A 15,453-nucleotide genomic window follows, 5' to 3' on the forward strand; every position below is an offset into this window, starting at 1 on the left:
CTGGAACGAGCAGGGAACCAGCAGGACCACTGCTGGAACACCAGCACTGGAGCAGGGAACCAGCAGGACCACTGCTGGAACGAGCAGGGAACCAGCAGAACCACTGCTGGAACACCAGCACTGGAGCAGGGAACCAGCAGGACCACTGCTGAAAAGAGCAGGGAATGCAGGACCACTGCTGGAACGAGCAGGGAACCAGCAGGAACACTGCTGGAACACCAGCACTGGAGCAGGGAACCACCAGGACCATTGCTAGAACACTAGCACTGGAGCAGAGAACCAGCAGTACCACTGCTGGAACGCCAGCACTGTAGCAGAGAACCAGCAGGACCATTGCTGGAACGAGCAGAGAACCAGCAGGACCACTGCTGGAACACCATCACTAGAGCAAAAAAACAGCAGTACCACTGCTGGAACACCAGCACTGTAGCAAGGAACCAGCAGTTCCACTGCTGGAACACCAGCACCGGAGCAGGGAACCACCAGGACCATTGCTAGAACACTAGCACAGGAGCAGGGAACCAGCAGAACCACTCTTGGAACACCAGCACTGAGGCAGGGAACCAGCAGGACCACTGCTGGAACGAGCAGAGGACCAGCAGAACCACTGCTGGAACACCAGCACTGGAGCAGGGAACCAGCAGGACCACTGCTGGAACGAGCAGGGAATGCAGGACCATTGCTGGAACGAGCAGAGAACCAGCAGGACCACTGCTGGAACACCAGCACTAGAGCAAAAAAACAGCAGTACCACTGCTGGAACACCAGCACTGTAGCAAGGAACCAGCAGTTCCACTGCTGGAACACCAGCACCGGAGCAGGGAACCACCAGGACCATTGCTAGAACACTAGCACAGGAGCAGGGAACCAGCAGAACCACTCTTGGAACACCAGCACTGAGGCAGGGAACCAGCAGGACCACTGCTGGAACGAGCAGGGAACCAGCAGAAGCACGGATGGAACACCAGCATCGAAGCAGGGACCACTGCTGGAACACCAGCACTGAAGCAGAGAACCAGCAGGACCACTGCTGGAACACCAGCACCGAAGCAGGGACCACTGCTGGAACACCAGCACTGCAGCAGAGAACCAGCAGTACCACTGCCGGAACACCAGCACTGGAGCAGGGAACCAGCAGGATCGTTGCTAGAACACTAGCACAGGAGCAGGGAACCAGCAGAACCACTGCTGGAACACCAGCACTGGAGCAGCGAACCAGCAGGACCGTGCTGGAACGAGCAGGGAACCAGCAGAACCACTGCTGGAACACCAGCACCGGAGCAGGGAACCAGCAGGACCACTGCTGGAACACCAGCACTGGAGTAGAGAACCAGCAGTACCACTGCTGGAACACCAGCACTGGAGCAGAGAACCAGCGGTACCACTGCTGGAACGAGCAGGGAACCAGCAGGACCACTGCTGGAACACCAGCACTGGAGTAGAGAACCAGCAGTACCACTGCTGGAACACCAGCACTGGAGCAGAGAACCAGCGGTACCACTGCTGGAACACCAGCACTGAAGCAGGGAAACAGCCAGCAGAACCACTGCTGGAACACCAGCACTGGAGCAAGGAACCAGCAGGACCATCGCTGGAACGAGAAGGGAACCAGCAGAACCACTGCTGCAACGAGCAGAGAACCAGCAGAACCACTGCTGGAACACCAGCACTGAAGCAGGGAACCAGCAGGACCACTGCTGGAACACCAGCACTGGGGCAGGGAACTAGCAGGACCATTGCTGGAACGAGCAGGGAACGCAGGACCACTGCTGGAACGAGCAGAGAACCAGCAGAACCACTGCTGGAACACCAGCACTGAAGCATGGAACCAGCAGGACCACTGCTGGAACACCAGCACAGGAGCAGAGAACCAGCAGTACCACCGCTGGAACACCCGCACTGTAGCAAGGAACCAGTAGTTCCACTGCTGGAACACCAGCACCGGAGCAGGGAACCACCAGGACCATTGCTAGAACACTAGCACAGGAGCAGGGACCCAGCAGAGCCACTGCTGGAACACCAGCACTGGAGCAGGGAACCAGCAGGACCATTGCTGGAACGAGCAGGGAACGCAGGACCACTGCTGGAACGAGCAGAGAACCAGCAGAACCACTGCTGGAACACCAGCATTGGAGCAGGGAACCAGCAGGACCACTGCTGGAACACCAGCACCGGAGCAGGGAACCAGAAGGACCACAGCTAGAACGAGCAGAGAACCAGCAGGACCACTGTTGGAACACCACCACCAGAGCTAGGACCACTGCTGGAACACCAGCACTGGAGCAGAGAACCAGCAGTACCACTGCTGGAACACCAACACTGAGGCAGGGAACCAGCAGGACCACTGCTGGAACGAGCAGGGAACCAGCAGAAGCATGATCATTGCTAGAACACTAGCACAGGAGCAGGGAACCAGCTGAACCACTGCTGGAACACTAGCACTGGAGCAGAGAACCAGCAGGACCACTGCTGGAACACCAGCTCCCGAGCAGGGACCACTGCTGGAACACCAGCACTGGAGCAGAGAACCAGCAAAACCATTGCTGGAACGAGCAGGGAACGCAGGACCACTGCTGCAACAAGCAGAGAACCAGCAGAACCACTGCTGGAACACCAGCACTGGAGCAGGGAACTAGCAGGACCATTGCTGGAACGAGCAGGGAACGCAGGACCACTGCTGGAACGAGCAGAGAACCAGCAGAACCACTGCTGGAACACCAGCACTGAAGCATGGAACCAGCAGGACCACTGCTGGAACACCAGCACAGGAGCAGAGAACCAGCAGTACCACCGCTGGAACACCCGCACTGTAGCAAGGAACCAGTAGTTCCACTGCTGGAACACCAGCACCGGAGCAGGGAACCACCAGGACCATTGCTAGAACACTAGCACAGGAGCAGGGACCCAGCAGAGCCACTGCTGGAACACCAGCACTGGAGCAGGGAACCAGCAGGACCATTGCTGGAACGAGCAGGGAACGCAGGACCACTGCTGGAATGAGCAGAGAACCAGCAGAACCACTGCTGGAACACCAGCATTGGAGCAGGGAACCAGCAGGACCACTGCTGGAACACCAGCACCGGAGCAGGGAACCAGAAGGACCACAGCTAGAACGAGCAGAGAACCAGCAGGACCACTGTTGGAACACCAGCACCAGAGCTAGGACCACTGCTGGAACACCAGCACTGGAGCAGAGAACCAGCAGTACCACTGCTGGAACACCAACACTGAGGCAGGGAACCAGCAGGACCACTGCTGGAACGAGCAGGGAACCAGCAGAACCACGGATGAAACACCAGCACTGAAGCAGGGAACCAGCAGGACCACTGCTGGAACGAGCAGGGAACCAGCACAACCACTGCTGGAACACCAGCACTGGAGCAGGGAACCAGCAGGATCACTGCTGGAATGAGCAGGGAACCAGCAGAACCACTGCTGAAACACCAGCATCGAAGCAGGGACCACTGCTGGAACACCAGCACTGGAGCAGAGAACCAGCAGTACCACTGCCGGAACACCAGCACTGGAGCAGGGAACCAGCAGGATCATTGCTAGAACACTAGCACAGGAGCAGGGAACCAGCAGGACCATTGCCGGAACACCAGCACTGGAGCAAGGAACCAGCAGGATCGTTGCTAGAACACCAGCACTGGAGCAGGGAACCAGCAGGACCATTGCTGGAACACCAGCACTGGAGCAGGGAACCAGCAGGACCACTGCTGGAACGAGAAGGGAACCAGCAGGACCACTGCTGGAACGAGCAGGGAACCAGCAGGACCACTGCTGGAACAAGCAGGGAACGCAAGACCACTGCTGGAATGAGCAGGGAACCAGCAGGACCACTGCTGGAACGAGCATGGAACGAAGGACCACTGCTGGAACGTGCAGGGAACCAGCAGGACCACTGCTGGAACACCAGCACTGGAGCAGAGAACCAGCAGGACCACTGCTGGAACACCAGAGATGTTCCACAGAGCAGGATCCTCATAGCAGCACATGGTATTATATTCATACTCAGTCTTGCACACCGGGACTTTTTATCTTGGCGCCTGCTAATCATTATAATTTAATAATTATTGTTAAGTTCACTTTGACCCTGTATTGACTAAAACGCTGTTCCTCAAGTGGACCCACCACCCGCAGGAGGAACCGTAGGGGGCCGGTGCAGAGTGGATTGGGCAGCAGTCGAAGGTGGGAGCCTAGGCGCCCCAATCCCTGGATAACCAATCTAGCTATTGGGACATGGAATGTCACGTCACTGGGGGGAAAGGAGCCTGAGCTTGTGCAGGAGGTCGAGCGGTACCGGCTAGAAATAGTCGGGCTCACCTCCACACACAGCCTGGGCTCTGCAACCCAACTCCTTGATAGGGGCTGGACCCTTTTCTACTCTGGAGTTGCCTGCGGTGAGAGGCAGCGGGCTGGTGTGGGCTTGCTCATAGCTCCCCAGCTTAGTCGCCATGTGTTGGAGTTTTCCCCGGTGGACGAGAGGGTCGCTTCCCTGCGCCTTCGGGTGGGGGATAGGTCACTCACCGTCATTTGTGCTTACGGGCCAAACGGCAGTGTGGAGTACCCGGCCTTCTTGGGGTCCCTGGAGGGAGTGTTGGAAAGCGCTCCAACTGGAGACCCCATCGTTCTTCTGGGAGATTTCAATGCCCACGTAGGTAACGACAGTGATATGTATATGAACCAGCAGGACCACTGCTGGAACACTGCCCCGGAGCATATGTTTTGGACACTCGGGTGAAGAGAGGGGCTGAGCTGTCAACTGATCACCACCTGGTGGTGAGTAGGATCCGCTGGCAGAGAAGGAGGCTGGAACGACTTGGCAGGCCCAAACGTATTGTGAGGGTCTGTTGGGAACACCTAGCTGAACCCTCTGTCAAACGGACCTTTAACTCACACCTCCGGGAGAGCTTCGACCAGATTCCGAGGGAGGTGGGAGACATAGACATAGAGTCCGAGTGGACCATGTTCTCCGTCTCCATTGTCACCGCGGCCGTTCGGAGCTGTGGACGCAGGGTCTCCGGTGCCTGTCGTGGTGGTAATCCCCGAACCCGGTGGTGGACGCCGGAGTTAAGGGACGCCATCAAGCTGAAGAAGGAGTCCTACCAGGTATGGTTGACCTGTAGGACTCCTGAGGCAGCTGATGGGTACCGGCAGGCCAAGCGTGCTGCAGCCCGCGCCGTTGCGGAGGCAAAAACTCGGGCTTGGGAGGAGTTCGGGGAGGCCATGGAGGAGGACTATCGCTCGGCCTCAAAGAGATTCTGGCAAACCGTTCGGCGCCTCAGGAGGGGGAAGCAGTTCTTTACCAACTCTGTTTTCAGTGGAGGTGGGGAGCTGTTGACCTCAACTGGGGGTGTTATCGGACGGTGGAAGGAGTACTTTGAGGATCTCCTCAACACCTTCGACATGCCTTCTGCTGTGGAAGCAGAGGCAGGGGACTCAGAGGCGGACTCGCCCATCACCCAGGCTGAGGTCACCGAGGTAGTTAGTAAGCTCCTCGGTGGCAGAGCAGCGGGGGTGGATGAGATCCGTCCTGAGTACCTCAAGTCTCTGGATGTTGTGGGGCTGTCTTGGGTGACACGCCTCTGCAACATCGCGTGGAGGAGGGGGACAGTTCCTCTGGACTGGACAACTTTACAAAAAGGGGGACAGGAGAGTGTGTTCCAACTATAGGGGGATCACACTTCTCAGCCTCCCTGGGAAAGTCTATGCCAGGGTACTGGAGAGGAGAATTCGGCCGATAGTCGAACCTCGGATACAGGAGGAACAATGTGGTTTTCGGCCTGGTCGGCCTAGAACGCTGGACCAGCTTTATACCCTCAGCAGGGTGCTTGAGGGTTTGTGGGAGTTTGCCCAACCAGTCTACATGTGCTTTGTGGACCTGGAGAAGGCATTCGACCGCGTCCCTCGTGACATCCTGTGGGGGGTGCTCCGGGAGTATGGAGTCCAGGGCCCTTTGCTAAGGGCTGTTCGGTCTCTGTACAACCGGCGCAGGAGCTTGGTTCGCATTGCCAGCAATAAGTCGGACCTGTTCCCAGTGCATGTTGGACTTCGGCAGGGCTGCCCTTTGTCACCGGTTCTGTTCATTATTTTTATGGACAGAATTTCTAGGCGCAGCCAGGGGCCGGAGGGGGTCTGGTTTGGGGACCACAGGATAGCATCTCTGCTTTTTGCAGATGATGTTGTCCTGTTGGCTTCATCAGGCCAGGACCTCCAGCGTGCGCTGGTGCGGTTTGCAGCTGAGTGTGAAGCGGCTGGGATGAGAGTCAGTACCTCCAAATCTGAGGCCATGGTTCTCGACCGGAAAAAGGTGGTTTGCTCTCTCCAGGTTGGAGGAGAGTTCCTGCCTCAAGTGGAGGAGTTTAAGTATCTTGGGGTCTTGTTCACGAGTGAGGGAAGGAAGGAGCGTGAGTTGCAGTAATGCGGTCGGTGTATCGGTCCGTCGTGGTGAAGAGGGAGCTGAGCCGAAAGGCAAAGCTCTCAATTTACCAGTCAATCTACGTTCCTACCCTCACCTATGGTCATGAGCTATGGGTCATGACCGAAAGGGCAAGGTCACGGATACAAGCGGCTGAAATGAGCTTCCTCCGCAGGGTGGCTGGGCGCTCCCTTAGAGAGAAGGTGAGGAGCTCTGTCACCCAGGAGGAACTCGGAGTAGAGTCGCTGCTCCCCCACATCGAGAGGAGCCAGTTGATGAGGCTCGGGCATCTAGTTCGGATGCCTCCTGGACGCCTCCCTGGGGAGGTGTTCCGGGCATGTCCCACCGGTAGGAGGCCCCGAGGAAGACCTAGGACTCGCTGGAGAGACTACGTCTCTCGGCTGGCCTGGGAACGTCTTGGGGTCCCACCGGAAGAGCTGGAGGAAGTGTCCAGGGGGAGGGAAGTCTGGAACTCTCTGCTCAGACTGCTGCCCCGCAACCCGGCCCCGGATAAGCGGATGAAAATGGATGGATGGATGGATGGATGGATGGATGGATGGATGGATGGATGGATGGATGGATGGATGGATGGATGGATGGATGGATGGATGGATGGATGGATGGATGGATGGATGTAGATGTTGAATACTATGGCTTCACTCTGTGGACTCTCCTTCATACAAAACCTTTAGTTCTGTTTTTTTAAATAAACATAACACAAATATGCTCAAACATATATACACAAAAACATCAGATAACCCTTGTTTCAAATCTATGAAACAGGTTGGTCAGTATAAACTCTAAAATGTCATTTTGATCAAAACCTAAACTTTATGAAATTTAATTAAATGTAAATGTTGCATGTTAATTATTTCGCCAGTGTATGGTTAAGTGAAATGTGTACTAAAAGATAAAAAAACTACCTACGAAAAGTCATTGATCGTCTTGGGGCTATTGAAGGAGTTTGTAATTTAAGAAGCAATTTAAGTACAAATTGTATAGTATTATAATATGTGTATATATTAGATTTCAGGGTTCATCAATAACCAATTAACCTTATATATTAAACTCATATATTTATACTTAATTTATTTTATACTTGTTTTATACTAAGTTTTCTGGTGGCTCAGTGGGAATACTGGGCACTGGGCTGGGAAGCAAAAGGTTGCCTGTTCAAGTCCAGTTGGTCCCAACAGGTACAGTATGACTGTATATCTATCTTCTCACTGTTACTATTTATGCAATAAATTAAATGGAAAACTTACATATAATTAAATTACCTAAAGTCCAAGTTTTAGGCCTGACTACTTTTTTGAGTGCAGCGTCACTGGCATCAACAGGTTTGGATTTGTTTACAGATTCACTGACCTTCCAGAGTAAAGATGGTCTTTTCTCTGTGCTTGACGTGTTCATGCATCATTCTTAGACACTGAAATGCATCATCAACACAAATGTCCCAACTTGACGATATATGTGAATGTATCGATGCTTCACGCAGTACCTGGACAGTCTGTGTGTGTGTGTGTGTGTGTGTGTGTGTGTGTGTGTGTGTGTGTGTGTGTGTGTGTGTGTGTGTGTGTGTGTGTGTGTGTGTGTGTGTGTGTGTGATGTGTGAAATGGTGTCTCCTCAGTAATGAAGCTGCTCAGGAACGAGTCAAACTTCAGATCGCCCTGTCTCTCTCATCTCATTAACATGCATCTCGTAGCAGGACTGTCTGCATGTAATTTACATTTAGCTAATTAAAATCATTCCTCTTACACACATTTAAATTGGATTTCTCTCCACCTCACAAAATACTAATTGCCACACATGACTTCTTCTCATATCATTTATACATCTTTCACATTCAGGATGCTGCCTTGCTTGTTTGTGACCCTTCTCTGATAAGGTCTGGGTTTTAAGTTGCTTCTTGGTCTTCTTTTCTCAGAGGGCTTTTAGTAGATTTAGTATTTCACGTCTATGCACCTGAGAAACAAAGTGAAATATACTGGCAGTTACTAAAAAATCTAGATTTCATAATCAGGAAATCCCAGACTTTACACAATAGAAAGTTACCTATGATTTATACTCTTTTGTCATTTATGAGAAGTGATCTGTTTTTAGTCTTGGACATTTCTACTTATTTTTCAATGTATAGCACTGGTTCTTCCATCTAGGCATATGGCACCTGACAAGCAGAATGTATGCTGTTATGATGGTGATGAATGACCTCAATGTACAAATGTCTGGGCTGGAGAACTGTGTGGAGGCAGCTGCTTTAGGTGCTGCTTCAGTGTGGACGCACAAACTGCCTTTGTTTCCTCTTCCATCTTGAGAAGGTGACGAACAGTTTCTGTGTATAGATACAAAACACAAGGCAGGAAGCAGAGCCAGTCGAAGCATCAATAAGCTCCTCAGCCCGTCTGAAAAACGTTTGATCACAGTCTTGAAACATTTATTTCTTCCTGAGTTCAAGTTCATTTAAGGGTGTTAATGGATTCATGTGGCTTCTACATCGTGTTTTCTTTCCTCCTCCTCCTCCTCCTCCTCCTCCTTCTTTCTCTCCCTGCCAGCCTCCATGAACCTGCCACATTAACACACTGGCACACATACACTAAAACCTTGGTGCCCTCAAAATATCTGCTTGTGTTTGTGTGTGGGGATTATTTGCTGGATTTATAGGTGACAGAAACAGTTTAGTGTGTCATCTGGATTTTCAGGGACGAGGGTTCAGTCACTGGTGAACGTGGAGACAAAGGCACACACACAAAAGCCTCCCAGTATGTGGGGGGATTCAGGGCTTAGCGTTAGCATGTCATAGCCATATCTTAGTGTTGAATGTGTGGGACGAAGGAGCGCTACATGTGAGCAGACAGCAGACACACACACACACACACATACACACACACACACACACACACACACACACATACACACACACACACACACACACACACACACACACACGCACACACACACACACACACACACACACACACACACACACACACACACACACACACACGGTGAAGCCTCTAGATCTGGCGAACGCTACAGTGAAGCTGATGGTTGCCCCACAGGTGAACTCTGCTATTTGGATTCATGCACAAACCGAGGGGATCTGATCAAATACTCAAATTCCCCACTGCCACCACACACACACACACACACACACACACACACACACACACACTAGGGGCGACGGTGGAATGCTAATGTAGAACCTATTTACATTTCAAGCCATTCGACTGTCAGCGCGTCTCTGTTCCAGGAGAGAGTGGGGAATTGTCAGGAACACAGTCCTCACCTCTCTCCCAGTCGTATCCAACCTTTAAACCCGCAACATAATAATCAAACATTAGTCCAACGGAGCAATTTGTTTACAAATGCTCTGTTTTAAGCAGTTTGTCCTCTGAGACGTCACAACTAGAGACGTCTGTGCTGTTGTTTCAGCCTGACCCACTAAGCAGCAGGAGGCTGTTGTGTGAACAGACAGAGACCTGTTGTAGGACCTGAAGGTGCTACATGTGCAGGACGACGGAGAAAGCAGCATCACAACCTGCACCTGGTGCGCTGATTTCACAGCTTGTTTTTATCCCGATGGCTGCAGGGGGCACCGTTTGCTGGGCTAATTTAAAGTGAAACCTTTATGCATGGTTTTACACTTTCCTCCTGCATGCGCTGATGGTTGTCCACCTGCCTCGGGTTTCAAATCCTGAAAGCACGGCTCCTTCCTTCCATCCATTTCCTGTGGCGTTTTCCCGTTCGGGCTGCGGGGGCTGGAGCCCATCGCAGCAGGCTGAGGGCGAGAGGAGGGGAACACCCTGAACAGGTCCGAGTCCATAACCCCCAGAACCCCCGCACACACGGGGAGAACATGCAAACTCCACACAGGAAGAACCCAGGACCTTCTTTGTGTGAGGCAACAATGCTCCTCCCCACTCCACCACCGTGATGCCCAGCGCCACTCCTTACAACAAGGAGAAATGTATTCATTAACTGTAATTAATTGTAACTGAGGCAGTGTTTTGAATTGTTCTACGTGGAAAATCTGGTAACTACAGCTTTTTAAATAAACAAATCAGAATTTGTATTTACAGTAACTACTGTGAGGTAACATGACACAATAACTGGTTCAGTTTTTCTCTTAAAGAATAACTATTATATTACCTATATTAATAACTCTGATATTTATTTTATTTATTTTATTTTTTATTATGATCTGTTATCTAGTGCTTGTCAGGATTCATATATGTATCACTACAAAGTTCTCTGTTGGTTTTTGTTATTTTTATTATTATTTTTCTAATTATTTTATTATTATTTATTAATTAGTTTAGTTTGAATTTTTATATTTTGTAACTAAGATTTCGTTTGTCTTGACTCATCAATTTTTTTAACCAATGAATTTATATATATATATATATATATATATATATATATATATATATATATATATATATATATATATATATATATATATATATATATATATATATATATATATATATATATATATATATATATATATATATATATAATACACATATATTATTTAACTTCCAGATGATATGACAATGACAAGATGACAATAACAAGATTTATATGAATCAGATAATTCATCTGTATGAATGTTTTTATTTTTTATATATACACACAGACACACACACAAATATTTTTAGCTGCCATTTTAAGATCATTTTAGGTTAAAGTGCATCAATTTAAATACATTTAATTCTTTTACATAAAATTTTACTAGTTTAACTACTGCATTATATTTACTCTTTAATTTGTCCAGACCTGTAAATAACAGGTGACACATTGTGTCATAGAGTACCATCCTAAACAGGTCACAAAGAGACCATAACCACAGTCACACTGATACACAATTCAGAGCCAACAGGAAGCTTACAAAAATCACATCTTTAATAAACCATTCAAATGAAAATTGTAGTTCTGTGTTTGTAAATGTGTTTGTTTTATATAGTGACTATATAAAATAATGTTGTACCAGCATCAGTCACCAGTAAATGAGGACTTTTATGATGAGTGTGGCCAAATGAATAGATTCAATTCTCCTGGTGAGATGTCCATTTGATGAACAGAGGGAATGTCTGCTGTGAGTCAGCTTTAATTGGAAACAGTAAAGAATGGAGCGTTTTCTGATCCCAGCGGGTTTTTAAGATTCAGGAAGCAAAACAAGTGAAGAAAAAAAGATGGGGAGGAAAACAAAATCAAACATGTCAGTCAGTTCAGTGTCAGAGGAGCTGCTGCTCTAACTCTGCCACAGAGTTTAACCACGTTTCATCAGCGATCATTTCACTTAGCTTTAAAGTCTGATCCCGGAGCGTGAGACCCAAAACACGGCAGCACGATCGGACGCTACCAGAGGAACCACAGAGAATTATCCATCAATATGTTTATTTAGAACATGGTCCTTTAAACAATGATCTACCAGAAGCACCTGCTGCTTTACACTCAGACTTAAGTTAAGCAGCTCACTGCATTTGTTGCTGCACTTAGCACAGCATCGCCTGCAGCTAACTCATCGAGAAAAGGAGGGAATCAACTCCAAAGTGGAGGAGGATGACGTGGAGAACAATCACGGCGCCTGCAGGTTTGAACAGAAGCTTGATTTATGGAAGGTTAACGCTGCTGCTTAGCTGTTCCTCCCGTCTGTTTGCAGGCTGTCAGACGATGAGGGGGTCACGGCTGGGTCAAGACGGTTTAATCTGTGGTTCACACTCAGACAGACAGAGGCAGGAGTCCAACACTTGGCCAGCAGGCTTCCTCCAGCCGTGACTGGAATCAGCAACAAGGCAGGAGGTCCAGGAGGTCCAGGAGCGAACGCGGTGCTGCACTGCCCTCTGCAGGAAGGAAGCAGGACTGACTCCATCAGCCGCCACTATTCACACAGCTGTTTGTTCTTATTCATATCTTACTGACAAACAGATTGTTCCTATATTATTGTTCACTAAGTGATGTGAGGACTTTCTTTTTCAAAGAAAGGCAGCGTTTTAGCTTTGGTTGAACCCAAACTTAGATCCTTCCTTAAAAATCCTTTGTTTTACTCACTAAACCTCAGCTCCATGTTGCTCCACATACAGAACAACATCTCACAGAAGTGAGTCCACACCTCTCATCTTTCTAAATGTTCTATGATATCTTGTCATGTGACACTAACAAAATGACACTTTGCTCTAATGTAAAGCAGTGACTCTCTGGCTTCTATAACAGTGAACATTTGCTGGCCCTAAAAATAACTCATCACAAACATTAAACTGAACTTTGTGTGTCCACCTGTGTTCTCATCACTGCCTTCACCCTCTTGGGGACCAGACCAGGACTCATACAGCCCCAGACCAGGAAACACCCCCCCAGCACGGACTAAAGGCAGGTTTGTAGTCCTCATCAGTTTGCTGCCACTCACGCACAGCAAACTGTTTGTGGGCTACTTTGTGAACCATCTTCATCAGGAGACTTCCTGCTGGGACGACAGACAATGTGATGCAGGGTGCGCTGATAGTCTGACAGTCTGACCCCGCACTTGTTTCTGTTACTAGGCCAGAAAATGCCTTTGTATTTAATAATAAAGAGTTTTCCTTTCACTTCAAAATGACTATTTTTTCTCGCAGTTGCCAAGCAGCAGATGTCTTTACTAGAGGTGGGATGGGCCTCACAGCAGGAAGGTTCTGGTTCAACTATTAGCTTGCCCAGTGCCTGTCTGTGAGGTGTTTGCATGTTCTCCCTGGACAAGAAGCTGATTCTATTGTCTGTGCCTGTGATGGACATGTCCAGGTTGAACCTGGCCTCTCACCCCAATGACAACCATATTGAAAATGTCCTGTTAAGTTTTTTGATGTGTTGCTATTGTTGGGTTGGTGGGTTAAATGGGGAAGTTACGTGTAATTGCATGTTTCCATAAAGCTTTGTGTTTAAGCTGGATCCACAGCAGTTGATCCTCACTTGCTTATCCTCAACCACTCCGTCATCATAAGGCTCTGGGTACGATGGAGCCCAGCTGTGGACAATGGAGTCTTCTGCAGGAGGACTCTGAAGTTTAAAGATGTGTTTCCTCTGTAAAATGACCAAATCCAAAGATTTAGATCATGGTCAATTGTGTGGCGCAGACTGTACATCTCAAACCATCCCTCTAAAAAACGGTCCTCATCAGGGCAAACCATTGCTGGAACCAGCAACAAACTCTAAACTTGGTTTTAACCTCATCAAAGCAGAAATCTGAGAGATTACAGGTGTCAGGATTAGCAAAGGGAGCAAACAATGTGAGTGTGAATGCACTAGACACACTCATGTCCCTCTATCAATTCACTGAGACTGAGGTGAGAAGAGCCTCAGAACAGTCAAGAGGCAGAAAGACGACCCAGAATGATAAAGAACGCGCCTCAGTTTCCCCCCATCCTCACCCGGTCCCAGAAGCTCATCCTTCTTTGTCCTGTTGCTGAAATCCATGTTCAGAACATTCTCATGGTTCGGGCTGTTGAAGAAAAAACAGCTCCTGCGTTACACCAAAGGTGATTCCTCCTGCTGCACAGAACTTTAAGACGTGTGCCACAAGGTGTCAGTGCTAAACTGCTGGAGAATAGAACAGGCTGCAGCCACCTGATCCTTAATGTCTGCAACTCAGGATATAACAACTGTATGTCATAACGTTCACAGCTCAACACTTGAGATTTATTATTTTATAGTCTATTTTATGTACTTGATCCAAGCTCACCCACTTCGCAGCCCAGCGCTCCGCCCACTGAGCCGCCGGTTGCTATGGCTCAGGGTGATGGTGCACGCTCAACCAAGAAGGCTCACAGGTGTACCTCCAGATGCAGAATGAAGAACACAAAATGATCCAGAGGCAACTGTGGAGCCACGAAGAGGCAGGCGAGAGTCACTTCCCCATGTTGCCATGGTAACATACCTGCTCCTCACTACAGCATCATCCTTGAACAGAGACAGACGTTGGGGTGATGTGGAAGAAGCACAAGAGACACAGAAAAACCGGAAGAGAGACAGCGGAGGCAAGGCATGAATTTTAACATTTTGTTACAGAAGATGCAGTCTCTCATCATCTCATCAGAATTTAAATCATTTCTAACACTGAGGCAAACGCACACAGCCTGACGGGAAAAACTCACATTCTAAATTTGACAGAACCTACTAAAACTGACAAGTGGATGAAACAGAGGTTACTTCACAAGCCTCAAGACTCACCTGGAATTCCCACCTTTAATGAATGTGACATATGTCACCACAGAAAGACAAACAGTAATATATTGAACGTCTGCCCCAGGTGGTAAAGTATGTTGCTGATCCACTGCATTTATCATAGGGTTATAATCTGTGTAAAGTCAACATCAAGGTTTTATGATTTTAATGAGCACTTTAAATGCTTATGATAATTGTGGGTGATAAAATCTTATCATATAAATAGATAACAACCTACATGCACTAAAAAGCCACTGTTCAGGATCAACTGTATCTCCTCGATATGTGTTTCCAGCAGTTTTATATAAGTGAACCTCTGACGCCATGAAGTGGATTTTAAAGCCTTTGTTTTCACAGAATCACCTTTATCAAGGCCTGGTGGAATCACTGGGCTTTGTTTTGTCATGTTACATGTTAGTAAACAGCAAAAGCTTGATTGAGATGAGGATCTTTTATAGAACTGAGTTTAGATGCACTCTGTTTTTTCATGGTCATGCAGCAAACCACAGGTAGACACTAATCTAACAGCCAAACAACTGATTCATACCCAAAGCATTGAAAGGATCAGCTCCCACACGTGGCCTGGGACACTGTATATATTGTGAAGCAGCAGGTATGACTAATAGAGAAGCGCCTTCCGTGCATGCTAGAGGAACTGGTCTGCTTTGCTGCTTAGAGGCTTGCAGCTGTGTTGCTCTGGATGCATGTGCTGCTGCAGCAGGCTGCCAGGTGAAACAGAAGAAGCCCAGTCTCAGTATCAGCATTAGCACTGTCAATCTGATCAGTTTACTGGGACACGTTCTATTCTGCCGCTGCACATGCTTGAGGCGTGTAC

This window comes from Betta splendens, chromosome 5 (assembly GCF_900634795.4).
Source record: "Betta splendens chromosome 5, fBetSpl5.4, whole genome shotgun sequence".
NCBI classification, from domain to species: Eukaryota; Metazoa; Chordata; class Actinopteri; order Anabantiformes; family Osphronemidae; genus Betta; species Betta splendens.